This window comes from Ischnura elegans, chromosome 6, assembly GCF_921293095.1.
Source record: "Ischnura elegans chromosome 6, ioIscEleg1.1, whole genome shotgun sequence".
NCBI classification, from domain to species: domain Eukaryota; kingdom Metazoa; phylum Arthropoda; class Insecta; order Odonata; family Coenagrionidae; genus Ischnura; species Ischnura elegans.
This window is the reverse complement of record NC_060251.1, coordinates 40,515,050-40,540,977: the sequence shown is the minus strand read 5'-3', so window position 1 is coordinate 40,540,977 and position 25,928 is coordinate 40,515,050.

Below are 25,928 nucleotides of genomic sequence, written 5' to 3'. Positions count from 1 at the left end.
GTAATTGTTGACTTGTTGAAAAAAACAAGTAAATGGCCAATGTAGTGCTGTTTTTGGTGGTATGGTAAATGAATAAAATAAATAAGATGAAAGAAACTTGTTGAATATACCTTGCGTTACTGGGGCCAGCAGAAAAAAAATGAAATATATAGAAGGGGGATAACTTTGACATCCAGATATGGGCTACGTAAGGTAAGTCATTAAACATCTGTAAATACGAAACACATTCAAATTTTGTATCCATTGAATATTTTTGGATACAGTGCATTTTCCGTGGCATGGTTAACAAATAAATAAAGCACTATGGTATAAAATTTAAGCCAGCTGAATGAAACCTTAAATAAAAAAACTGTAATTTTTGAGAGATGGGTCAGAAAACGTTGTCGTTGGTGCCCATAGTAGTGTAAAATTGTGTACATATAAGAGGTGCCCTTGTCCGTATTTGGGACCGTTCGTATAAGTACTAAAGATTCTATCCTTATTCTATCCGTCCGCCAGGGAATTGAATACTTTCGTTAAGTCAGAGGTTTCCGTGAACAAAGGCACGGAAAACATGATGAATTTGTATCCTTCGAATATTTTTTTTATTCATGGTATTCCTTTCCATATATCTCAATGTCCAAGGTTCATCTCCTTGAATATACGTCCTCAGAATCATTTTCACGCTCAAGCACGCTATAAGTAGTTTTCCATTATTGACAATACAATTTCAGAATCATACCACGCGAACATCGATCACGAATCACACCACACATGGCTTGAGAGCAGTAAACATCGCAATTAAGTCTCAGTCAAGAGAGAATATGATGACCTCAGTTCTTTTCAATGAGCTGCAGCGAACGAATTTAAGTTAGCGCATGAAGTGGACAGCTGATGATAAAAGGAGTGTCGCGTTGTCGGAGTCAAGGTGCACGCACGCGTGCCCCCCTCCATGACTCGGCGTGTGTATAACTGAGACGCGTGTGTCGGGTTAACGGTCGCTCGCCGTCCGACCTGGCATAATACGCTCACGCAGAGCACAGCAACCTCCGGCGTGCCTGTATTTTTACCCGTGAGTCAAACCCATTCCACCCTCGCGAGGTACTGCCACTTTGAATACAAGATACAGTGTCCGGCGTGATGCGGTGGAAATCTTTGATATTCAGCTTATTAAAACAACTTGTCTGTTTCCACACTATTTTATTTTCACCGACCATGGTTTCGGAAACTTGTGCCATTGTCAAGGTGAAGGTGCCTTGACAGTGGCACAAGTTGCCGAAACCATGGTCGGTGAAAATAAAATAGTGTGGAAACAGACAAGTTGTTTTAATAAGCTGAGTACTACAACTTGTCTCGGAGTCTTCCATGGCGTATAGAATTTGTGGATTTCTCCATTTTCCGACTTATCGCCGCGTTTCGTGGTCAGAGGTGACGACAGTTCCGCCAGGCGTCTTCGGGTCGAAGTGGTACTTTCGGTGTTTTTTTTTCCACTGCCACTTGCTGATCATTTGCGACAGGGGTCTTCAACCGTTTTTTAATTACAGGGGCCAAACATCGTTTTCACAACGCACGGAGGACCAAAGTGCCCCACGCAACTTTATCACCACAACAATCAAATTATAAAGAAAAAAATTTCAATTTTTAATCATATTAATTAAAAATAAAATAATATTATTATATATTAGTTAAAAAGTTCAATCAGTCAATGAGATTTTTGACACTGTTTATTTTTTATGAGTGTTTCGATATTTGGTTCGTGATACCATATTTTCTTTAGCTTTCGGGGGCCACAAGAAATTAGCCGACGGGCCGCCAAGGGCCTTCGACTGGCGCGCCGGTCGAAGGCCCTTGATTTATTTATTTATCACATCCCCCGTAAACAGCATATAACGGCCTTTTACAACGAGGGTTTCCAATATTAACAAAGTACAACACAAACATCCATGCCCTGGATAGGGATCACCTACCCAGGCGGGATTCGAACCCACGACCTACGGTTTGGCAGGGGAGGACTTTACCCCACCGCCACCGAGGCCGGCAAAGTTACGAGAAGGCTGCGCGTGAAACTTAAAACCCATTCATCAATAGCGAGAATAAGTCAGTTTAAGCAATCAAAATAACATCCTTTGTCTATATTGAAACAATGGTTCCCTCGGTGATGGTTTGATCTCTGCATTTTTCTCGGGTTTTCTTCCGCGTCAGTCGACTTGTGGTCAATAGTTTCGCTGACGTCTCTAGGCGCCACCTTTGATCTGAAAACGCTGGCCAAAGGATAGCCAGCAAAACTGTTGTCCACAAACTAACTGACGCGGAAGAAAAATCAGGAAAATGCCCACATCATCTTTTGTCAACGTTTCCAAATTCAAGGAAGTCCATCGTCTAAATACGATATTGAGAGCTAATATCGCTAAAAATTTCTTTTCTGACGAATTTTATTGTTTACTTATCTCCAATTATTTACAAAATCCGCGCTGACAAATCTCCGAGACCGATATCATTCTCAAACGCATTTCTCCTGTATGATTTGATTCCCTCATTTTACCACGAGTGCCTCTGTGTGTGAATTTAGATGTCGTATTATTCTTGCAATTTCATACATTATTTTGATTTTTATTTGTGGTTAAAAATGTCTTTAATTCGAAGGTTTCTTGGATAAATATATATATTACTATTACCACTTATTTTTTTAGCATACATATCCGGGTTTCAATAAATAATCGTCATTATGAGGTTGCGCAAAATATTCACAAAGAAAATATCATTCGCCTTGATCAGGATTCGAACCCAGATCCCCCAATTTCCGGTCGAGTCATTTTTGGCAACCGAGGCGTCAATCTTCCTTATGGAAATTTTAGGATTATATAGGACAAGCTGGTATGCTGAGCGAATGATGCCACAAGCAATCCTAATCGTGCGCGCAGCGCCACAGCCGGAGATCAAAGCCCGAACTTTGAGCACATAGAGGTGTTATCTCTTGACTAATTTAGGTATACCGGGAATGGCTACGGTGATATCTTTACGGAGTCACCCGCAATGCACAAATTGGACGGATGGTAGGCGAATGATTTTTTTCTCTGTGGATTTTTCGCTCAATTTGAGCATTTCGGGTGACTCCGTAAAGATATAACCGTAGCCAGTCCCGGTATTCTTAAAAACATAATCATCAGGCGTAATTTATCAGCTACTTATCTTATTGCTGTAACCTTAGTTACATCACGTGAGAAGAGATTCGGGTACAGCGACAATAGATAATTTATGTAAGATTTAACACTTTCCCGGCGAACAACATGTAAAAACTCTTCTCGGGATACCGCGCGGGTAAGATTATATTAGACGCCGAAACGTCGGCGCTCTCATATAATCTTACCCGCGCGGTATCCCGAGAATAGATAATTTATTTGATAGATAGTTGATTTTTACACATTATCATCTATATAATTCATGAAGGGATAATTAACTTAAACTTTTCCTAAAAAATTAAAAAGAAGTGACATAAGCAATAGAAAATCATCCAAGAAACGTTAAAATAGAAAACCTCATAGTTAAACATGAGTAATTAAATTTTACTCTATTCGATTCTGACTTGCTTCAGTTATACAGATGTTCTTCCAGGATCGACTCTCATCCGTTATGGAAGGAGTTGAGTATTCCGGCGTAATGCATGATTCACACGCGGCATGACCTCATTTCAATTTAAGATTTTTTTCAAGGAAGTTTCCGCTGAGGACGCCATGTGGAGAAAGAAGGCGTCACGGAGAATTTTCCGGGCCATTGCCATCTCATTCAGTCTCACGTACTTGTGTACGCTCTACATATGAGTCAACGTGAAAGCCTTCTCTATTAATTGAAAGGGGTCCATTCTCACTTACATGGTGTTTAAAGGAGAATTCTCTTTCTGAGGTGATAGAGGATATGATTTCAGGAAACTTTGTCATCTAGGCATGTTTTGATATCCAATTTCTTACCGAGCTAAGAGATTTAAAAAACCGTGGGGTATATTTTGCATCGGCCGAGAATCGTATATTATGGTGGGCCATTCCTACATGGGAAATTTCTTTGCACAATATGAGAAATTTGATTAAAAATTACCAACAAAAGCGCTTGTTTTTAAAAGTTTATCGTTAGAATCTAACATATGTAATGATGATGTGGCATTTTTGCTCAATTACCTTCATTCCTATAAGGAAAATTTCTTCACACAATATGAGATATTTGATTCAAATTTGACAAATAAAAGCGCTTGTTTTAAAAATTGTATCGTTAGAATGTAACATATGTACCTAATGATAATGTGACATTTTTTGCTCAATTTCCTTTCAATATTTTTTCGTCTTAAACGAAATATATTACATTTTTAATACGATTCAGGTAATTTTGAATCGATGGAACATATTTTCATTTTTTGAATCTTGATGTCGTAAAGTTCTGATAGAAATAATCAAGGAAAGTTTACGGACTCCTTAAATTAGTGGAGAAAAACATTTCGCTGTCTATTACGGGAAGAGGAGGCGGTTCATGAAATCTTCGCTGGAAAAAAGGTTTAAGCTGGATTTTTTTTTGGAAACAGGAGGTACAAAAATGTCATAGGCACATGTTCCACATGCACAACAAGAGACTGTGATTGTTCGGGACGAAATAACCCCGTATGAATATGAAGAAGAAGAATATGAATATGAAGGAGATGAGACCCCTACATAAGAAGACAACGAGCATAGAAATAACTTTTAGCATAAAAGATATCGTGAAGGTCAGTAAATTTTTAGAGCATTGGAATTTGAGTTTCATTGTATGTTTTACGTCGAATCATACGTGTTTTGTGATTCGCAATACTGTTGTCTGATGGTATGAAAAGTATAAGGTTCGACAGTATGAACCAGCCGCATTATGAGTGCGGAAAATGAGATTTTTTACTTCGCCACTCATGTAAATGAGACAAGCTGAACTTTCCTCGTCACATGAGAAAAATTTCTCCTTCTCAAATACCAAAACCAAAGGAACGGCGTTAAAAAGGAAATCGCCAGGAATGCTACAGCAGTCCGACGTTTTCAAAAAATGCTCATTGCCTTTTTCATCACCGTCGCTATGTAGTGGTATACCATCATTATTTTCATTGATTTTAAAATCTGTTGACGTTCAGAAAAAAATAAATTTGATAAATGATTATAGTTTATCTATATTAGTTCTGTAAAATAGGTCTCTTTCAAAGCGTAATGCGCTGAAATGAAGTATTCATTTTATTTACGTTCAGCACTAATATTTTTTAATAATTGTTCAATGAGTTCATAACCCAAAGGAAAACTACAATTAAACATTTTAAACATATTCAAGAATTAATAAAGATGTCACTATTGCACTTCCGTAACTATACCTTTTTTACGAAAAAAACTGATAACTTTTAACGCCTTGACAAACGCCCAACGAGTTGATTTATACGACATGTCTATCGCATCGGCAGTCACCTACAATGGCCCAGCAAGGGGGGGTTTTGGGGGATAAACCGCCCCCCACCCCCCAGAGCTCAGAGAAATTTTTGAGTTTAATTCAATTTACCTAATTGGATCAATAATACTTATAGAGTAGTGTAAGGATTAATAAAATATCATTCAGAAAGCCGTAACATTCACCATTTTGAACCATTTATCCTATTTTTTTTCTGGGGGAGGGACTCGCACCACCCGCTTATCCTGGCGGGTATTCCATACCCCACAGACACTGCAGTATTAGTTGCGGCCATAACCCCCCTATCCTAAATTCCTAGCAGTGCCCCTGGTCACCTAAAATATACATCGAAACACGTCGGGAGCGGTGATGCTAAATTGAGTAGAAAATACTCCGCTACATTTTCCGCGTAGGTTACGCACCGCTTAGTTGTCGCTAAAGTTTTCATCAACCTAACAATGCTACCATGGCCTACATTCATTGTGATGCAATGTTGAAGTTTTGCCTCCTTAACAATGCGAGATGTGGGAGATTTTATTTTAAAACCATCATCGTCTACACTATTTCCAATTAATTAATCCTCAAAATGACTGATGTTTGACTATATATCGAATACAATTTTTGTATCATAGTCGATAATCGTTAACTTAATCGTTTTAATTGACATTTATGTCTTAATGTCATTTTATCTATTATTTTTATGGATTATGGATAAACTAGCCGGGTTTCCAGAACATCATAGATGTTGAGGATAACCTGGACCACACCTTGAACAGCTAAACCGGCATCTATTCGCAGATTTTATGTCATCATCCTATGTATAACATCTTAACATAAACCGAGCTGTAAAAAATGAACTATCTCTAACCCATTATCCATGTAAAAGATCCCTGGCCCAGGGGATGAGGGGGCCGGATTGTGGCCTCATCTACACCATGTTAAATAAACTACAAGTCAAGTCAAGAGGAAGGGACAAATAATGAAATTATTCAGGGTGATTCAGGAGGAATCTGCAATAATTAACTTTAGGATGTGGTAGGAGAGACAATTTCAAGTATTTTTTGTCCATTAAATGGAGTCGAAACTCCTTCGTTACTGAGCAATGGCAAAAATTTTTTGGGTGCACTTTGCAGTTACCATGGAAACGATTTTTCTCTCGTATTCCCGGCCTTTTCAACATTTTAGGTAATACTCTGGATTTTAAGGGCATAAAATAATTAAGGTTGAACGAATATGTTCGATTATAACTGTCTGAAACGATTAAACTTTGAGGTTAATTAAACTAGATCTTTGAGGAAGTATCAACCATGCCATTGCGCAATCTCTCCCATTTCGAGATAAATTATTTCAGACAATTATGATCGCACATTTTGTACCATTACCACCCTCCCCCAATGTCTCCCCTAGTATTGAAGATTACTCCTGAAACACCTGGTATAAAATATGACCCAAAGATCACTAACTCAAAGATCAACTTCTCTGCCTCGGCTGCATCGCTTGGGAAACAGTCTTCCGCAAAATTTTGACTTTTTCAGCACAATTTTGACCAAATTCACATATTATTTATTTTCTTGATTTAATGAAGACTGTAATAGAATGTTATAAGGATGTTAATTAGAAGTTCACATGTAATAGACCGAATCAATCTTTGTAGTCATTGCCAGCACATATTTTGAGTTGCTGGTTATTTTTTAGTATTTATTATGTTATTGTTATTATTTTGGTTGTTGTTATCATCTTTCTAGCTATTGCTTGTTGTATATTTTGAGTTTTTGTTAGTTTAATATTTGTTTTTGTTATTGATGTCCTTGCATGTTATGTAAAACTTTGTCAAACATCCATGTATTGTTTAACATTTGTTATGAAATGCTGTTGGCCGTTGAATAAATAAATAACTATCTCTTAAAAGTGCCACTCAATTGCTTAGTATTGCTTGGCAGTAAATGAATCCATTGAACTTGAGAAAGAAAATGAGCTTCTAGATGAGCCTCTCCCTGGAGGCCCAAAAAATTCAACCATAGTATTCACTGGAAAAGCATGAGGTATTTTACTCTATCGCTCGAAGCTCTGACAAGAAAACACAATTCAAGAGCCGCACTGAAGAGAATGTAGGCTCATTGGGTCCGTGAAATTCCGTGATAGCCCGTGAAAGCAACGGCAGCGGTATTGTACAACTTAGGGTTACACTTCGATCGAAGAAAATGTTAATAAATCACGATAAAAAATAGTCGCTTCATAAATACTAGCTGAACCGAGGTTAGACTTCAACTAACCCAATTTCTACATGCTCAGCGATTAACTTCAATCTAATCAGTCGAAGAATGATATGGTCTAGTATGTGTTGTAAAGAATACTTAGCCAGTGGCGCCGACTCCATGGGGCTTGAGGGGGCCCGAGCCCCCTCAATAATTCGTTATGGGTGTGAGGAAAAAAGTGTCAGGCTTGTCGATTTTCCCCGGAGTGTCCAGATATCGAGATTAGAGTTCTCAGTGTTCTAATGTTGATCATATGACTCTTCTAAAATGCTTAAAAAACTTAAAACTCATTACTTATAAAATTTCCCGGGGAAAGATCCCCAGTTTGGGCCCCCCCAATATTTTTTGTAAGTCGGCGTCCCTGATACTTACCACTGCTAAGAAGAACCATGATATGGGGTGAGCTGAGTTTCCTGCTGTCTTTTGACGTACACCAGCACACAGCAAAAGTCCAAGGATGAAAGTTACAAATAACCATAAACAATGTTCCCACCAAACACGCTAGCTGAACCTAGATTAGGCTTCAACGAATGATTTGTATGCAGGGTACTATCTTGCGTTCAGTGGTCAAGATTCGCTGGTACGTATTTCGAGAAAAGAAGTTCACAAAGGACCAGACATAACGCCCGCACTCAACACGCCAACTAAAACCTTTCGTATATACCCTCTAGAGGGCGGTTACGTCAGCCCACCCAGTTGGGCCACATTGGCATACTACACGGTTGTCCTGTCTGCGCCTTTGACTTCTACCTTAAATTTGACATGAGCTCAATACTAGACCGCTGATAGTTGAATGCGCCGTGACTAAAGGCGTGCGGCCCAAATCGAGCAATTGCCTAGCGGAACCGCGATCAACCGGCACACTACAAGTGACTACGATATCCTTACCTCAGTGGATAATCTATCGTCGGCAAAATCCTAATCTCGTTGGTGGTATTATGGAGAAATCTCAGGTTTTTGTGGTGGCTGTGTAGCGTCGAGGTTGGGATTCCCTAATTGCATTTGCTTTCAATTTTATAGTAGTACAGTTTCAATAGTTGCCTCGCTGGTGTCCTCAAATGAATATTGGAGGGCAGTACAAAGTTCCTTACTTTACGTGGTGCCTTAATGGTATGCAATACGCCCCGGTGAATATGCTTCTGAGGTTTCATATGCGGAGACTAGTGGCTTTTAGACATTCATCAATTATTTCAAAGGTTCCAAGGACTATTTTGATTGCTTGTACTCTTTTATTTTTCAACAAATTTTATTTGATTTTTATTTTTATTTCATGATAATTTCCTATTATTGTACTCATATTGTATTTTTCAATGGTTTTTGCGCACATACTTTTTATTCATTATATATGGACACATGTTACATTGATGAGTCATAGATGAGCTAAATTTATTTATAATAATTTTTCATATGTACGGCGGAGCATTGCCTTATTTTCTTTGAATGGCCAACCCCTACACGAGATTGTATATCTGCAGGGTTGCCTAATTTCCAGTGGCGGTTTGCCCATAAGGACTCTCGGACGCCGCCCCTCCCAAATATTTGAAAAAGTAAAAAAAATAAATATCCATTAATTTATAATTATGCATCTGATTAATGAAAGCGTTTTTTCAGTCCCATACATCGAAAGTGTTGGAAAAACACGAAAAGAAATAGCGCGAGAAGTTCGTATTTGTAGCCGTGGGGCGCTGGCCAGAACGTCCCAATCCATCCCCATGCAGTTATATGGAGAGTGGTAGTGGTGGGGGCCGCTGGTGCTATGACGCGTCTAACGTTGTGTCTTATGGAAGTCCTGGGACGTCGTCCGAAAATGCGCAGAGCGACGAGTGAGTTGACATCGCTGCGCAGGCCGGCGGGCGTATAATCTGGCGTCTACTTGGTGCTGCCACAGAAAAGGGACCTACGGAATCAGAATGGTCACTGTACTGGGTGTAGTTATACGATTTTAATTTTTAATTACTGGTAGGTATTGCTACAGTAAATAAATTATCCCATTATGCTTGCGTTTTTTGGTGTTTGAATTCCGGAACACATAAAATCCAACCAGTTAAAGGCCGTATTGACGAAGGAAAACTATTCTCGAGTATTTGACACAGTTCTGTTATGATTACGAATTTCAAGAACCTTGGGGCAACTAATAATATAATATTTAGGCCTTAACAATGTATTCATGTCTTCCCGATGATTAGAAATGTGGTACCTATTTTTCAGATAAATTTATCAAAAGACCTGCAGTATTAGGAAAAATCAGTTAACATTCCCCACTGATTTATAATTTAAGAAATAGTTGCGTGCGTGATAGGGTGAAGGATTGAACATGAGTTAACCCGTTAAACGTGACTTTAAATAGAGTCATTCAATGAATGTGAAGAAGTTCCGCGTACAATGCACCTTTGGTGTGTAGGTTCATCATTTTTCTAGCCGTCCTTGTTGTATTAGTTCATGTTCACCTAATTCCTCAGCGGCAGAGCGGTAGCTGTCTGACGGAAAATGCCCACTTGGGTCTGATTTAAGTGGCCTCGAAGAGTTCATATCAGTGCGGAAATCCTTACAGCTCCCATCTGTGGCTCAGTCGAGTCGTCTTCTTTTACGATCTAGAACTTATTTTCTATTATATCATGGCAATGATTTCGAAGACACGGTTATTCCAAATGCGACCCGTTGGCGTCTCGTGTGTTTACCACATATGAATCTTAGACTCAAGGAGATGGTCCATGACGTCCGTTGTTTGCTTGATGACCTTAAATTCGTCCCTCAGCTGAATCAGCATTAGTGGACCACGACTTCTATCTCCCTTGAGTCGTCCTTATAGTAACGGCAAGACTCTCGGAAAGAACGGAGTGAAATGAGTTCAGACATCATTTTCGAGGAGTTAATTGTGCGTCATTGCCGATTAAGAAGTTTCTTAGTGCTGTGTGTACATTCAAGAAGACAATTTTGAATTAATCAACAGTGCTCGTTTTTGTTTTAGGGAAATATAGGGAAAAATTGTCCCAATTCTGTGTCCAGGCACCTTGTTCTTTTTGGTCGTATTTTTCGTCAGCCTATTTTGTGTCGTCCCTTGTTTATTTATAGACTAGTGCCCTTGCCATGTGTTCAATCAGAAAGAAATTGTTGTCCAGCGCTGATTTCAACGAACGTGTAATTGATCACTTTGCTGGACAAAATGAAAGAAGGATGGACTTTTGCAATATAACTAAAGGCCTGTGAGTATTTCATATTTTGTTAAAATGTGTGAGAAATGTTTAATTGTTGATTTTAAATCATACTGTATTCAAGAATCAACGCGAACACCGCCATCAAAGTTAACATCTGCAATAGCAAAGCGCGCGCATTCTAGTAGTGTTTGTTGCCTAGTGGAAGTCAGTGACACTCTCCTCCCTCCTCAGGTGTTACAAGTGTCATTGCTACCTAAATCATTGCAAATGTTGTATAGATTTGACAAATAACGCATTATGATTGCAAAACGAACAACAGAAGTGTATTGCGGGCATATCCGCACGAAGAATGTAGACGCTAAAACCTAAAGTTACGTATTTTCGTTTTTATTTGCAAAATATCGCAGCAAATATATTCTTATTCTTCAAGATCATTGATCAGAATCATCGAGAGTCCGGACTAAGCCGATCCGTATGACCGAGAGTCTACTGCATTTAGTATTTATTAATCAAGCTTTATTAGGAAAACTAGGTATTTTTGTTGAAAAAACGGAACGTATGGCATCACAGAATTTAATTCCTAGATTGCCGTAAAAACTTAATAAAATACACGAAATATTAAAAAATTATGACGCCCCGGTGGAGTGCGCCCCCCCTAGCATTTGAGTCACGAGCCGCCACTGCTAATTTCACTGATAATCTATGCATGTAGGGGTATTTTTTGGCTGTTTCATCGATGCAATCTTGTAATTTGATTTTTTTTAACCACATCCCATTGTCGGCTTGAAAGTTAGCACACTTTCTTGCTTCTGATGACAATAAAATATTCATTAATCTCATTTGAATTTTTTCCATTGGCTAGTAGCTATCTATTGAGAAAATTTAAAACTAATTTTCATATGGAAGATTAGTTTCAAATTTCCTCAATAGATAGCGCTACTTATATTTTTAGGGGAAAAAAAATTTGTAACAGCTCAGGTGTAATTGGAAACATGTTTTACCACTACAAAATTAGAAAATAAAATTAAAATAATTTTCTTTAAAGAAACACGCTTCTTCAAAAAACAATATTAAATGAAACAACGTATTCGTGCACATTACTTTTAGTGTCCACCTTCGATCTAGAATGTCATTAAAATAAAATATAAAACGATTTTTCTTAACAAATAAACATACTAATAATCCCTTGTGTTAAACGTAGGGGCTGTTCACGGCCGATGGGAACAATTTAAGTAGAAACTGATTGGGAAATCAGGATTTGAATGCTATATCGACACCGATTGATGCCTAAACAGCGACTAGCTGTATTTGGTGGAGAGCTTAGTCAAACTATTTTCAAGGCTAATGGTCAGCGTTGATGACGTAATCACCACTCAAGCATAGTTATCCGAGTTGGGAGTAGCTAATTTTTTTACTTCTAATTTACGTTCTTTTCAGGAAAAGCGTGTTTATCACTACCTATATTTTATTATTGTATTGACTCAAGAACTAGTGATAAGTTATAAATTGAGATAATGGATTGATTATAAGAAGGGGCTTAGCATGTATTAATATATGGTTAGATTATCTCATTGATGTGTATGTTTTTAAAAATTCATTTCAAGAGAGGAGCTGGTATTACTAATTGCTCTTGAAATAAAGACGATATGCATAACTTAATTACACCATTTTTGGGGGGAGGGGGGAGCTAGGATCCCCATTATACACGCTCCCATGAATGGCGAGATTTTGCTCTTGAGCGCAAGGGCGGATCCAGTATTTTTTATGGAGGGGGCTCAAGGGTCAGACAGCCATATTTGAGATTAAAAACAGCATACAACAATAGGGTTATTTCCTATTATTTTTTATTGCCTAAATCGAAAGATTATTACTCCTGGAGTACGTATTTCACACTTTTAGATTTATAAATGACGATATCTATATTTCGCGATTAAATGAAAAGTGAAAATTTTCAAGCGAGCGAAAACGCGACGGCTAAGTATGAATGCCGGGAAAAACTCCGTGTGACGTATTTATGGTTCCCGCTGCCGCAAGTGAGGTGACCTTGGGGCGAGGCTCTGAGCGTTGATACGACGCAGGATGATAGCAGGTAGCAGAGTACCATGCTAGCTGGTAGCGCTTGGCTTAAATAATTAGTAATACCTTATCAAACAAGGAAAACTTTCCGACCTTAGCCAGTTTTAATAGGTGATTATTAAGACATGTTTCCCTGAGCTCTGTGACTCATGCATGCATTGGTCCATGGATTTAGACATTTGAAGAGATTCAAACAACGGCGTGCCCAGGATCATAAGTATGGGGGTGGGGGCAAGCCATGGAATTTATGAGATTATTTCCTTGAAAAAATAGTTTTATTTTAGTTACATATCTTATACTAATATATTCAAATAAATTAAGAGGTAAGGAAAGAAAGGGATAGGAATATATAATAGAAAAAGGACAAGGACACGAACCCAGAACCTCCCGGTTGCCGGCCGGGTGCTATAGCAATTTTACCCTCTGATTTCTAACTTTTTCCATCTACCACAGCACCGTTGTCCTCGTCCTTTTTTATTATATGTCCCTATCCCTTTCTTTCCTTACCTCTGAATTTATTTGAATGTTTACGCTTAAGGCGTCGTGTGAATGAATGAATGTGAATACTAATATATATCATTTTTCGTGAGTTTAAAGAAATTTGTTGAATACTTTCGTTTCAATTCAGTACTGATTTTGCTCAAAGACTTTTGCAATTTTCGCTTTTAGGGGGGGGGGGGCAGTCTCTCCCCCCCCTGCCCCTCGCTGGGTACGCCCATGAATATAGGAATATAACGTCCATGGATATAGACAATAGGGTAGTTTCCTTCATCAAAGAAAACGAAAGGCATTGATTGCGATTCATTACCCACCATTACTGTATTCATAATATACACATTATTTCGTTTTAGAAATACCGGGTTAGACGAATGGCTATGGTCCATTTTTATCCTCATTTGAAAAGGGCCAGATTGGCGCCCATGCGATGCCACTCCACGTGACGTCACAGGGACCTAGTTTCTATACGAGAAGATAGGAGTTATACATCGTCTGAGATTACCAATGCATGCATGAGGCGCAGAGCTTAGGGAAACATGTCTTAATAATCACCTATTAAAACTGGCTAAGGTCGGAAAGTTTTCTTCGTTTGATAAGGTATTAATAATCCTTATTTAAGCCAAGCGCTACCAGCCAGCAGGGTATTCAGCCACCCGCTAGCAGCCTGCGTCGTATCAGCGCTAAGCCTCTCCTCAAGGTCACCTCACAAGGCGGCAGCGGGAACCAGAAATACGTCACACGGAGAGATTTCCCGACATTCATACTTACCCGTCGCGTTTTCGCGCGCTTGAAAATTTGCACTTTTCATTTAATCGCGAAAAATAGACATCGTCATTTCAAAATCTAAAAGCGTGAAATACGTACTCCAGGAGTAATAATCTTTCGATTTAGGCAATAAAAAAATAATAGGAAACCACCCTATTGAAGAGATCCAAACCTTTTTTCCTTCGGATAGCAGGGCGGCGACGGAGTTTGTCCTCACAGTTCGGGCGGAAGAGCCTGTCGTCCTAATTCGCAAGCGGTTGACGGGTGCAATCCTCTCTCCCCGCTGTTTTCATTCGCGAATGCCTAACGTGATGCGCATCGGTCCGGCCGCGTCCCGTTCGCCACCTGCGTCCCTCTCCGTCACTCCGACTCCGTCCGTTCGACGCGCAATTGACACTCACCCGATGGGTTGACACAGGGGCGGTCTGGGGTGATTGGGGGAATATATATTTTATATACTGTTTCGACTTTCAATTGGCGTATCTTTATAACTATTGATGTAAGACCGAAGAAATTTAATGAATATGTTCATCATAGCATTGATCATACTGCACTATTGAAATATATTTGCTAGCTAGGCTCCCATTCGACACATATCGAATCTATACTTTTGTAAAATATATCTAATTGCTATTACTTATAGAATTTAACATTACGGGGACATTTGAGCATTCGTTATGAAGGAAATGACCAATGAGTGGATGGCAACTTAATGTGATCGCGAGTGTCATTAAATTTAAATTTCTCTCCATTACGTAAATATTCAGTTCAAAACGTACTCCTAACGTTTATTTCATCGTGGTCACTAAGCCGACCTTAAGTATTGTTGAGGGCGAATAAGCGAGTCGTTCGCCCTTTCCGCCCATATCAATAAAATTTTGAGTGTTTTTTTTTCGCCTTTTTAGAAACTTATGGACCTTATGGACCCGACTCCATGGGGCCTGAGGGGACCCGAGTGTCCTCAAAAATTCGTTATGGGTGTGAGTAAAAAATTAGTCAGGCTTGTCGATTTTCCCCGGAGTGTCCAGATATCGAGATTCAAGTTATCAGGGTTCTAATGTTGATCATATGACTCTTCTGAAATGCTTAAAAAACTTAAAACTCACTACTTATAAAGTTTCCCGAGTCAAGATCCCCGGTTTGGGCCCCCGCATTATTTTTTGTAAGTCAGCATCCCTAAGCGTAGGTGGATTTCAGGGGGGTCACAGGAGCACGTGCCTTAAAAAATTGACAAAAGTTTCAATACGGTTATTATTACGTTCGTTTTTGTTGTGTATAAGGGAGCCTCCATCATGTAAACCGTGAACCCAAGTCAAGAAGACAGATTTGCCGGTCATTCGCTGACTAGCGCTCGAAAAAAAGTATCGTCCTAGCGGAAAAGGGGCTCGAAAAGTGTCTTTATTATATATCGATGGCTAAGTTCTAACAACACGTATCTCAAAAATAGCAACTTCTCAGGAGAGCAAAAAAGCGATTATTTTTTTTTCACTTGTACACTGAAATAAAAAAAACCAAAAGTTCATAAAACTGAAAAATAAACATTCATTTTCAAACAAAGACTTGTTTTTTGCTTGTATTTTATTTTTTAAGTTTTATTACACTTATTTTAAGATGCCTGTCTCAAACCGGCCGAATTTGAGATATGTGTTGTTAGAACTTAGCCATCGATATGTAACACATTGATATAGTCACATAAAAATGAAGAGAATATCTCGCACAATAATTCTTGTATGTTGTTTTCAATCTCAAATATGGCTGTCTGACCCTTGAGCCCCCTCCATAAAAAATACCGGAGCTTGTGCTCAAGAACAAAATCTCGCCATTCATAGGAGTGTATATAATGGGGATTCTAGCTCCCCCCTCCCCCAAAAAGGGGGGGAATTAAGTAATGCACATTATCTATTATTTCAAGAGCAATTAGTAATATCAGGTCCTCTCTTGAAATGAATTTTTAAAAACATACACATCAATGAGATTGTATAACTACATAATAATACTGCTAAACATCTTATAATCAATCCATTAATACTTAGCACTAGTTCCTAAGTTCATACAATACAAATATATAAACGCTTTTCTTGAAAATAACGTAAAATGCACTGGCAATATATTGAGTAAAAAAAATTGCTATTCCTTACTGGGATAATGATACGTGAGTGGTGATTACGTAATTAACGCTGACCCTAAGCCTTAAAATTAGTTTCTAAGGTTGACTAAGGTTTCCACAAAATACAGGAAATCGCTTATTTGTAGTGATGGGTCGATCATGAACGATTCGATCAAAAAGATTGAATCACTAGGTATCAAATGACTCATGATTCATTTCGTTAAACAAGTCGATCATCAATCATCAATCACTCCGACTTCCGGTTTCATATCAATCATCTCGGTTTCCGGTTTGATTCAAAATTTGGAACGACCGATGCTTAATCTCTTTTCGTCAGGGCAGAAATAGTTGTGATAAAATTAAATACTATGTTATGAAGAACTGAATACTTGTGTAATCTTTTTCTTAAATGTTTTCCAGCAGTTATCAGTATTAATAACACCAATACACGTAAAAGGAAAATATTAAGATGACTCCTGTAGGAGAACGTTAAGAAGTAGAAGTTATAGCTGGTTATATTTTATTGTGCCGTTCATAAAATTATCCTGCAGATCAGATTCATGCATAGTGTGTGGTGCATTTTGTGTTATATTTTGATCAACTATAATTAGAAATTATTTTATTAGTGTTAAGAAACTGTGGCAGTTTCGCCTTCCCAAATATTTTCATGACACTGCTTCCTTCATTTTTGCAATCTAATTTACTCATCTAGGAATTCACAATTAAAATAGTATATGAAATGATAATATGGATAGCAATCAGCGTTATCAATGCTCTTCGCAGATGAGGCAGTATTTATTCGATTATTCAAAGTGATTTATTACATCCATTGATTGAGTCTTTTCGATCTTGATTCCTTTTGAGTCTTTTCGATCATGATTCCTTTTGAGTCTTTTCAATCATGACTCCTTTGAGTCTTTTCGATCATATAGTGATTGAATCTTGATTTGAGTCTTTTCGATCATAGTGATTGAATCTTGATTTGAGTCTTTTCGATCATAGTGATTGAATCTTGATTTGAGTCTTTTCGATCATAGTGATTGAATCAATTGATTGAATCACTTGTGACTCGAGTCAAAATGATTGAATCACTAAAATGATCGACTTTGCCCATCACTACTTATTTGGTATCAATAATACATGTAAATCCTTTTTCCTCAATCAGTTTCTGCTTAAATTATTTCCTTCCAACGTGAACAGCCCCTACGTCTTACTAAAGGGATTATGAACATAGTAATTTGTTAAGAAAAATATTTTTATATTTTATTTTTATAACATTCTAGATCGGAGGTGGAAACTAAAAATAATGGGCACGAATGCGTTGTTTCATCTAATATTGTGTTCGGAAGAAACGTGTTTCTTTAAATAATAAAATTTTATTTTTATTTTTTAATTTTGTAGTGGTGAAACATGTTTCCAATTACACCAGAGCTGTTACAAATTTTTTTTTCCCGAAAAATATAAGTAGCGCTATCTATTGAGGAAATTTGAAACTAATCTTCCATATGAAAATTAGTTTTAAATTTCCTCAATAGATAGCTACTAGCCAATGGAAAAAATTCAAATGAGATTAATGAATATTTTATTGTCATCAGAAGCAAGTAAGTGTGCAAACTTTAAGGCGACAATGGGATGTGGTTAAAAAAATCAAATTACAAGATTGCATCGATGAAACAGCCAAAAAAATACCCCTACATGCATAGATTATCAGTGAAATTAGGCAACCCTGCAGATATACAATCTCGTGTAGGTGTTGGCCATTCAAAGAAAATACGGCAATGCTCCGCCGTACATATGAAAAATTATTATAAATAAATTTAGCTCATCTATGACTCATCAATGTAACATGTGTCCATATATAATGAATTAAATGAATAAATAGTATGTGCGCAAAAACCATTGAAAAGCCACGTCTTCCTTCTTGAACTTCCCTCTTCAATTATTAATAAGGCCTTGACCCTTTCATTCTATTCGAAAAGATCCTATTATTTTCCTTCCTCTCCCTCGTTTACCGAACATTCTACCCTCTAACACTGTTTTCAACATCCCCTCCCCGCTAAGTACTCGCTCCATTCATACCGTCTTCCTCCTCCGTATCTCATCTAGAAGGTGCCTCTCCTCACCCACCATGACCAGCACTTCTTCGTTCCTCCTCCTCTCCGTCCATTTCACCTTTCCATTCTTCTCCACATCCACATCTCGAACGCCTTCAGACTTCTCTCGTCCTCCCTCCCAAGTGTCCACGTTTCCGCACCGTAAAGAGCTACGCTCCAGATCAGAATCTTCACCAGTGCTGTAGTCGGGGAAAAAAATTAGGCGGTGTTCACCAAAAATTGACAACAGCTGGACATTTCTTACACATACGGGCGCGATTGAAATGTCAAACTCAAACTCTTACATTGGTTCCAAGTTGTGCCACGAGATAACTCTGAACGAGTAAACAATAATTTCCGTTTTTTCTTTCTGAAATCCATTGGACAATTTTCAGTAGGGCTATTTTTTGCATATTTAAAAAGGTAGGTTAACCGGTACGCTTGCAACGAGTTTGGATTTTAGGGGGTACGCCGTACCGGCCAGTACCGTCCCAACTGCAGCACTGCTCTTCACTAACCTTTACCTTAAATTCTTACGTAACGATCCTGTCATGAGCTAATTCCATGCATGTAATATAATATTAGCGGTATATACCTACCTTGTATTGTTAACCGTTAAATCAGATCAGGGAACCATTCCCTCTGCTTGAGTCATTTCTGAATCATCACCAAAATTTAATTTCTGATGATCAAGAAACTCCAGGCTGTAAGAAGCAGCGTACTAAGTGGACCATCAATTTGGCTGGGTCCCAATAAATTTTAACTCTAAGAGTAAACAAATTTTAGAAGCTATAAATTCGCCGCTTGAGTTTAAGTTAAACTCCTCGTCAGCTTCAGGGCAGTGAAATCACGGGTTTGACACTCCGATATGTTGATACCTTTCCAACGGATCGAGAGCTGGTAAAATATATTTAATATTGCAAAAAGGAAAAAACCTGCTGACTAGTTTTTATAATTCATAAATCAATTGATAACAGATAATGGCACATTACGGTGAAGGCATTGTTAGGTGTTCTCATGAATTTTAACAAGTTCTTATTCCTATTTCTTCTAGAAAAAAGTTCATGATACTACTACTCATCACTTTGTAGAAACATACCATTACTTTCTGATTTGAGGTCTTATCACGATCGTTGGAGAATACATGATAACACGTATTTACATTCGTATCCGTCCAGGAGATAAAATGTCGCTCCACCTGTTCCTATTTTACGTCGCCCCAGTTTTACCATGCCATCTTATCTCATAAGTATCATGAACTCACTTCGTTTGGTTATTACCGGAAGACAAGCGATAATTGAGTTCAGTTATGACGCCAAGAACCAGTGCTTGGGTTTAAGTGATCAATGTAAAAAATCATAAAAAGGTAGTGGTATAGGATACACTCAATTCAGGCTTTGATTGTTAGTCGAGACACAAAGAATTTGGCAGTTTTAAATTCACCCTTTTAAACATTTTAGTATAGTCTCCACGCACGTGTAACGCTGCGCTGATTACGCTAGGTAACATTGCATTCCAAAGAAGACAATTTAGATATAAGCAGAATGGTAAAGAAGAGCCAATTGGCTAAATTTAATAATTCCTCAGAGTTTATGAGACTTAAATCCCTCAAAAGTGATTTAAAGTGTGAATGTCATTGCCCTACTATCGTATTACAGTAGATTCCGTTTAATGGGTCCACCGGTTACTTGGGGCAGCCGCTTAATTGGGGCAGATCTTGAAGAACATAACCCAATAGAGGAATATCCCAGAGTATTCTCCGCTTAATTGGGACAGCATGCCGATTTATTGGGCCATGAGTCGGCGACATAGACTCTATACTCGCGTCGAAATTAAATATTTTTGTTTTCAGAATACTATTTTTTATATTTTCCTCCTTTGATTTGCTCTTATTTTTCACAAATATTCCTATTCTTGCCCTATTTTGAAATCTCTTGTTGTTATACGATTCGCAAGAGGATAGGACTTTTCTTTAATAGGACTAAGTAAATGACATTCAATCAGCGTCGCCAGAGGCTGTGAAATATATTTTTAACTAAATTGTTATCATTCTTAAAAATGATTAAATTAACTAAACTCGCTGATTAATTAATCAAATTAACAGATTAATAAACTTATGTTGCTTTATAAACATTCTTTAGTCTTCTTTCTATCATTTCAACGTTTGTTTATGCCCGTATACAGGATAGTTCGCCTAATTGGGGCAGCCGCTTAATTGGGGCAAAGTGCACAAGTCCCAATATGTCCCAATTAACCGGAATCTACTGTAATAACATTTTTCGGCGAGGCTATAATTTTGTTTGACTCTATATCAGCCAAACTTACCAGCCACATTTCCATCAAAGCCGATATTTTAGGCTGTTTACCGAACCAGTTATCTTGTCTACACTCCACTGTGTTGCTCAATGTATGGGGTCGTGCTAAACATGCCACCATTGTAATGGATTAACTGTTCCATCCCTTTTCCATTGCCTATATAATTAGTCCTTCCTATATGTTACTCCTCATAATACAACCTGCCATCATAAATTCTTCGATCAATAAAGTGTAAACCTTAGGGATTGTTCCAGTGACCGCAGTTACATAGCCATAGACATTTACCTCCTCCAATAACAGCATTAACCTCCGATCATGGTTGGCCTTCCGCAATTAAACAGCACACCGTAGTTGAAGTTTACTGCAGTTTCCATTAGAAAACATAACCAGCTTAAAGTCAAACTGATCTAAGTTTTCCATGGAACATGGGAACGAGGCCAGTACGTATGCTACACTTGAAATATCCTCCGATTTCAATAAAGCGGTGAAAGGTTCAGTTTATCATTTAATAATCTCTGTGTACCCTACATAATAATAATAATAATTTATTACTCCTACACCCAAACCCAATCTGGGATCTGCATGCCGCTTTTAACATTATCGATATATTTTGATGGAGTTTATTCTTCCATAATTCATTTTTTTGCATTTTGGGCATAAAAGGATGATGTGACAGTACGGCAGCAGCTACTTACATCCTCAAAGTAAGAAGATTCAAGGGCGTTCATGATGGTTATCCAGTACTTAAAAGAGAGGTCATCATCGAACCCCCAGCTTCAGTATTACCATCTGAAATTGAAAAATTTATATAATAAACCATTGATGAATATAGATTTTCTTAAAAATCTTATACTTCTCCCACTTTATCATTATTGTATGATACTATTAAAATTCTCGTATTTAATGGGAATAAAATTTCCGATCGAAATAAACAGCATGAAAGCATCCGTTACTGTCGTAGATAGCCAATCACACCCGTCACGTGACCTCGCATTTTGTCATTACAATCAAAAATGGTCCCACGATAGAAGATGAAAACCGTTTCTGTATACACTCTCACCTTCCAGTGAAAATATTAAGAACTGCGAGGCTTCGCCACCGATAACTCGTAAAAGGAAATCTTCTTTTTTTAACCTCCTTCAACTCGGCAATAAAATAAATTTGGCAAAGGATCCCAGTCTTCAATTTCTCACAGCATTTGATGAATAAAAAAAACGTATAAAATAAGAAAAACCGTAAACGTGCAATTCACGGTAGTCCCTCAATAAATTCTCACGTCGATCCTTGGAAGGCATCGTTTCAGCGACCCCGGCGGGAAGGTTTATTTTTCCCTTCCGGTGGACCTTGGGGTAGGTCGGAATCCCCACGGTCTAGTCTCTGCTGGCCCCTTAATAAAAAAACTACCTACCTCGAATCTTGGCCCTGAAAAAATCGATTCTCTCCGAGTCGCCATTCTCTCGCTCAGAGTGAAAGCTACCACGTCTTCGGCTAGATACACGTTACGCGATCACAGGTTAACACCTATTCCCAGAGGTGTTGGCACACGGATGCATACTCCCTTTAGCCCGCGTAATAAAGTTTTTTGCCTGCAGCCATTACTTGTCCATCTTCTCGTCTAGGTTGCGAGGAAAATGCTATAATCGATCAACCCATTACAACCCAATGTTGCTTTTAACAATAAGTAATGTCCTTATCACACGATCATTTTATCCGTCATTTCCCAGTGATCACTATCGCGATCACTCACAAATGATCGTCGCCGGCAATTGTTTTTCGCGATCACGATGATTCCCATCACTATTTTTCATCACTCGTCCGGTCGCTTTTTCCGTCGCTAAAACCCCATATCAGCCAATCAGAACGCATTCCCGTATGGAGCGATTGCAGCGCGACGTTTAACAAACGTGGGAATAATTAGTATTATAATTATTTTTCCTCTTCTATTCTTGACCTTGTTTAATACATTTTATGATATTTCTTGGAGTTTAGGTCAATGTAAAACAAGTTAAAAATATTGTAATGTAAAAATATTGTATATCGTTGTCATCTTTGTATTTTATATTGTTCATGTTTTCTCTTTCATAGCCCTGAGGATGATTTTAAATAAATCGAAACGTTGGCTATAACTTGTTTTACATTGACCTAAACTCCAAGAAATATCATAAAATTTATAAACGTGGGAATGACATAGATAAACAAACACGCTACATATTTTCGTTATGCGGGTCCTATGACAACGCGCTGTGAAATCGAAAGTGATGCGAAAAGCGACGGCGGGAGGGACCGTGTGATTCAGAAAAGTGATCACTAGAGCGATCACTTTTCTCGCCGCGAAAAGCGATCGGATCAGTTTTCGCCACAAAAGAAAATGATCGTGTGTTTCAGGCAACATCAAAAAAATGTATACATTTTCAGGTACACCAATGAATGGCTAATTTAATCGCCTGAAATTGAATTACTCTGCGATTCAACCCGTAGGATGGTTTGGTTAACCCATAATAACCCAAAGTTACTTCTAAGTAAAGCCTGAATCACACGATCATTTTTTTTCGTCGCGAAAGTGATCACTATCGCGAGCACTGCGCAAAATGATCGTCGGCGGCAATTGTTTTTCGCGATCGCGATGTGGATTCCCATCGCTATTTTTCATCACTCGTCCGGTCGCTTTTTCCGTCGCTAAAACCGTCACTAAAACCCCATATCAGCCAATCGGAACGCATTCCCCTATGGAGCGATTGCAGCGCAATGTTTGACAATTGTGGGAACGACATAAATAAACAAACACGCTATATAATTTTGTTATGTGGGTCCTATGACAACGAGCTGTGATATTGGAAATGATGCGAAAAGCGACGGCGGGAGTGACCGTGTGATTCAGAAAAATGATCACAAGAGCGATTGCTTTTCGCGACGGGAAAAGTGATTTCGATAGTGATCACTTTCGCGACGAAAAAAAATGATCGTGTGATTCAGGCTTTAGGAAGTACTAAGTCATAATATACAATTATTGAGCCAAAAACTTAAATCTCATCTTATAAGATAGATACTATTTCGTGGCGCATGTGAAGTACCAAACAATCGGGCTTACATTGGACAGTGAAAGAAGCATTTGGCATTCGGCCGGTAAAAAGAAATAATTTTAAGCGAGAACAAGCGATTCACCACAGCCAATCACCTTTTACATTACGCACATTCACTAATTACATCTGGCTTGTCTCCTGGACAATCGTATCTCAACCCGGTTGTTCCATTCTTCCATAAGACTGCCAGGGCAGCTTCTAGAGATTTTTCTAGTGTAAGCGAACAACATACCGCCCCCCCTCTCAAATAACCTGAGATGTAGAAGGGATTCTCTCTGGGTAAAGTAAATTCAAGTCTAAAGTAAATACACGTACTCACGGAATTAAGATCGGGACTAAAATATCAGCGTGAACTTATTACTTGCTTGCTCTTAAGGCCTGTTTAAACAGTACAATAACCCGCACGAGTTAATGTCTTAATGTTCGCGAGAATGTATTGTGTACCCACTCAACTTGTGCGAATGCATGAACGGAAAATAGAACCTGCTCTAATTTGGTTCATGCTTTCGTACATGTTCCGTTCCGGTCCACAAAACAGACATTAACTTTTACGTGTTAACGTATCGTGTAAAAAGGCCTTTATACATTGAATGTGATTGGGAATAACAATAACCCAAGTATTGGAGGAGGGGGTATCCACTTTACGATATATCCTAACTTCTACAATAATTTTGTGAAGTAAATCAACTCTCAACCTTTATTCTTCTTGTTTGATAAATGAGCAATGCGCTCTTCAAAACGTTGGCGACGATATAGACATCAACCCGATCGGAAGCCCGTTCATTGCTTAAATATCATCACTTTCAACCTAATTACGGTTTGTATATTGTCCACCCATCCTGGGAGTAACCCTTAAAACCGGGACCCCCTTAAGATTTGTCTCGTCCCACCCCTGGTACCAGAGAACGGGTCCACACCAAAAATATAATTTACTAGATTTTTTTTGCTTGATTGTTGCCTAATCTTATGCGGAAGCATGGCCGCGATTATGAATCTCTCTCTCGCTTTATCGCTATCCGTCATGAGAACTTCCATTGTTTCCCACACATTTCTTAACTGTTTTCGGGGCTCTTGTCTACGATGGGAAAACAGCGATTTCAAGGAACACGCGAAATTTTTAATTCGCCTTCGATCCGGCGCTTCTTCCATCTGAATCCGTGAAAGAATGATGGTAACGTTATGGAGGGCTTTACGGAGAACTGTAAATACACCACAGTCAATACGCTAGGGCGGTTTCGGCTCGGACAGCAGAACTCGAGCGGCGGTTATTTGCATGCATATGTAAGGCATCTTAATAAAAGTATAAGGTTGTTCCTTAGTAGGCATACAGCGTATTTCAATGAAATCAAAACTTTTGATTACGGCTTTACAATTTTCCTTCTTCGCTTTTTTAGTTTGCAATCTTAAATCGTTTAATTTCGAAAGAAATTTAGCACCTCAACATGTTTTTGATTTGCAGGAATACAATGTCTACTTCGGCAAGTGGTGGTTGCATTATGGTTCGATTTCGTCTGAAAATTGTTAACATTGAAATGTTCGTATCTCCTCTTCTACAACATATCGTAACTTGATTTTATAATCTTGTGATTTACGTTCAAAATCGATGTATGCGGGGTATTTCAATAATATATAAGACGATAAATGAAAATCAATAATAGCGCGATATATTAGATAATTTAAAAATAAAACAGAATTTTCTCTGAAAAGGCTAGTATCTCACGTCACACCTTGGCGTCTTAAAGCGATATATGCAATTAAGTCCAAGCGACTTCGTTGGTAGCGAGTTTATGTCCTTCCTGTCAAACAAAAGGTCGCGGGTACGAGTCCCACCTGGGTTAGCTGACCCCATCTAGAACATATATTTTCGTGTACGCTTAATTGTTCAGTTGAAAACCTCGATTTAAAACGCCAATGATGCTTTTTTCGGGGAATTTGTGCACAAGAATAAATAAGTATTTGGCGCATCGAAGTGAACTTTATCCGCATACAAGAATAACTACGTGCAAATATCCACAAAACACCTCTGAATTCGACTAGGGTTTCAATGTCACTGCATGATCGTCGGGGTACAAATGCACCATTTGCGCCCCTGACCTTGAGAAACATTGAAACACTAAGCCGAATTAACTTTTTTTGCTGTGGAAAACCATAACTGCAGCCAAATT